The sequence below is a fragment of the Arachis ipaensis genome, chromosome B10 (assembly GCF_059453495.1).
Source record: "Arachis ipaensis isolate K30076 ecotype BB chromosome B10, ASM5945349v1, whole genome shotgun sequence".
Taxonomy (NCBI): domain Eukaryota; kingdom Viridiplantae; phylum Streptophyta; class Magnoliopsida; order Fabales; family Fabaceae; genus Arachis; species Arachis ipaensis.
Genome location: NC_142435.1, coordinates 83008696 through 83012751, shown reverse-complemented (window position 1 = coordinate 83012751; position 4056 = coordinate 83008696).

Below are 4056 nucleotides of genomic sequence, written 5' to 3'. Positions count from 1 at the left end.
CTGAAAATACCCTGTATCTACCTCTGATGTTCTTGGCTATGTCATGTTTGTTAGGGCTTGTCTCAATGGAGCCACTGGCGGGTGTTGCTAGGAATCACTGCTGCCCTGCTTCCGCTAAACTTAGGTTTAACATCCATTGGCCTGGGTTAGCCTTTTTCCCTTATTTCTGCTCCAATTGCACGCTCTATTCTGCCGATTTCTTATTAAACTGCTTGTTCCTATTTTAATTCAAATTTGGCTTGTGCTCTGTTTTAAATTTCCAAAGCCGCTTCTGCTTTCGATTCTATTGAATTTGAAATGCTCGTTTCGTTGCAACCATGATCACTGTTGTGGGAGCTAACGCCGCTGCTATCTTGATTGAAACTGTTGCATAGCTAGTATTGGTCCAGCCAGCCGCCTCGCTATAATCCCGCCTCCGGGTTCTTTTAATCGCGACATTGAGGTAGGGGTTTAAAATGATTTCAATTTAAGAATGCCTACAAGGTTTATTGAATAACTGCAAATAGATTTAATAGCTGTGAGTAATTGATTGATTATGTAATTATTGAATTGTGGCTGAAATTGTGATTGGAATGGTTGAGATTGTGATTTGGAATTGTTGATTTGTGATATTGATTGATTATGTGGATTGGAAATTGCTTGATGACTGATTGTTGAGAATTTCTGAATTTTAATGGGTTATGTTAGATTTGTTGCCGGTGAGTTGTTATTTGGTATATTGTAATGTTAATGAACTTGGTCGGTGATTGATTTGGAATTGGTTTTGAGGGGTTTTGAAGGGTTGGATTTTGAATACTAAATAGATTGCTGAAAAACTGATTTTTGAAATTAAAAGGTGACTTTGGAAGTGAATCAGTTATTCAACGATAATCGAAATGATATAAGAGCAAAGGCTGAGTAAAGTATAATAAAAGTTGTTGTTGGGACTCAATTTTGAGAAGTTTGAATTAACTATAGAACTAGTTATGATTTTTCAAAGTTAAAATGTAAAACTTGATTTTCTGCATTATTTTTAAAGGAAGCTGGAAACTTTGAAAAATTATAACTATTTCTGTGATTATCAGAATTGTGTGGGACCAAGTCCGGATTGAGCTTGGGGATATAGGGAACTGGACTGCTGAATTTGAGACTTTTTCATTAAGTTTATGATTTATGGTGAATTTTTGAATCATGGATGTCAAAACTGGTTTTTCTGCAGAACGTTTAACGCAGCAGCAACTTGATTTCTCTATTGGAAATTCTGAAGTTTGAATATTGAAATAGAAATAATTTTAAATAAAACTTTATTCTTATTATTTTAATGCCGTAAAATTTCAGAACAATTGGACTTGTAGTTTTAAAGATATGAATTTTTGAAGGATGATGCATTATGCAGAAAAAGCCAGATTCTGTTTCCTTAAATTAGTAACTTTGGGAGTTTATAACTTTTGATCCTGGATAGATATTGAAATGCAACCAATTGGAGGTGAAAATTAAGTATGTTTAGTATATGTGATTTAAATTTCAGGATTTTCCATGTTTTAATAAGTGAGTTATGGGACTTGGAAGAGGTTGTGTTCAATGATTTGTAAAACAGAATTTTGCAGAAAATTACCTAACTTCCAAGCTAGGTAACTCCTTCATTAAAAATGGTATGACCCTGGAACCAATTGAGAAAGAAATTTGGATGAGTTGTGTTTAACCACATTAATTTTGAAGGTAGTTGGATTTAATTTGGATTTTATATAAAATTTTAAATGTTGTATGGTGCTGGTGTCTTCTGGTTTTAAAACACTGCAGAACAGTCATGGTTTTGCTTATATTCGCGAAACTAGAGTCAGCAAAAAATTATGATTTTTGATTTAATAGAAAGCGTAATCCGAGACGGTCGCATGGATATAAAGTTTGCGTAATTCCGAATTCATTTGATATTTTAAAAACAAAATGGAAATCAGGCTGCCAAGTTGTGTTGGTAATTATTTTGGATATGGAATTTAAGAAATAGATTTTCTATTATCAAATGTTTTTGAGAATATATTGCTGTGGCAAATGCTGAAAGAGGCTGATGAATTGTTGAGAAAGAAGGAACCCGTATGGGTGGATAAGTCTTATTTTTAAAGGAGATTATGTCCAAATTTTTATAAAAAATATAAGGACTTACTCAAAATAAATATTCAAGGCTTATTTAATAATAATAACTCCAATGATTCTTTTAAGAAAAGAATATTTGATCTATGAGATTGTTGGTAGGGGCGTGGGTCTAGTCCCTCTTGCTCAGTGCGTAAACCATTATGCAGGGATGGTGGTTTTGTCCCGCCTGCAGTGAGGACGGTGGTTTTATCCCGCTAATGTATTGATAAATTGTTCAGCAAGGACGGTGGTGTGATCCCGCTTGCATATTATTTTATGTACCCAGTAAGGATGGTGGTTTAGTCCCGCTTACTGTGGAGGCAAGGACGGTGGTTTAATCCTGCTTGCGTGTTCCGGGCAAGGATGGTGGTTTAATTCCCGCTTGTCTTTGGAACCTATGGATAAGGATGGTGGTCTAATCCTGCTTATCCGAGTCGGGTCTGGCAACATAACCGATGCGTGAGCTCATGGCCAGTAGGACAGGCATGCATCATATGCATCTATGTGACATTGTTTGGGTGTGTATATTGTAATTGGTTTGCCTAAGTGAATAATTCTGTTTAACTGCTAGTTGCTATACTTGATGTAATTGCTCTTGATTGTGTTTGAACCTCATTACTTGTGTTTTGTAACTGATTGGCTGGATTGTGGTGAATTGGGTGTTGATTGAGTTGTTTGGGCCTAAGGCCGTGACTGGTACGTTTGAGGTCTAGTTTTGTATAAAGTATCTGACTGGTTCAGCATAGACTTAATGAACCTATGCTTGGAGCAGGATGATCATTTATACCGCGTAGGTAACTTCTTTTATGTTATGGTCCAGTAAGGTATGAAAAATCAAACTAGTTCAGCCTAAACTTAATGAACCTATGACTGGGACAGGTTGGTCATTCATACAGTCTATGAAACTTTTAAAAGTTTTACAAGAAAAATATGGATTTAGGATATTGAGTAATTAACTAATGTTTTTAAAGAAAGTTAGTTTCCTTTTAGATGTCTATGAATGCAGTTAACTATTTGCGCTTTATTCTTTACTTTCACGGCATTCTCGACCTCTACTGAGAATATGTGGTTTGGTTCTCACCCCCAAATTTTCCACCCTTTCAGGTTTGAAGACGTAATTTGAAGCTGCGAGTGATTAGTAGGCTTTCTTTATGATTTTGATTGCTTTCATAGAGTCCCCTTGCTATTGTCCTTTGAGATTTTATTTTACATAGAGGGATAGGTTTAGTATATTGTATTTGAGTTTTATTTGGTCTCTTTTGCATAAGAATTATTATCAATAATATTTATGTGATTATTGTTATTTGTGAATGTTTGAATTATGACTTTAATGAATAAAAAAAAACAAACAAACAAAATTTTCTGGAATTTTCGTAAACTTGAAACGTGAACTCAATACAAAGGCTCGATAATTAAGTAGTTTATACTAGAAAAGGTTACGTAATGTTCTTTCTAGTAGAAATGCCCTGACTTAAGCAAGGTATTTTGCTGGAAGGGATGTTACAATATGGTATCAGAGCAGTCCTTCCTGTAGAGCCTTAGGAGTGGACTGACTATGCTTCATTGCATACTCTGAGTGTCTGTCATGCTTTATAGCTTGTTCTGATGACAAGAGTTTGTGTTTTATATGCATGACTGTCTGATGATTAACGCTATTAGTTTACCTTTGCATACCTCATGGTATCGAGTTTGGCCAACTTAATACTAATGATTTATGTATATGGAACACTAATGGGTTATCATAGACGAAATAGAAATGATAGGTTAATGCGAATTACGAGATTTTGGGGACGTTAGAAACTAAATTCTAGAGATTAGTTCCGTTTCGACGTATGCTCTTTATTCACGCTTAGCGTTATCTATTTCTTTATTAATTGTATTGGAATTTCTAGTTTCTGATCTCTTTCTTGCTAATCTTGTATTATCATTCGTGCATATCCTTGCTTG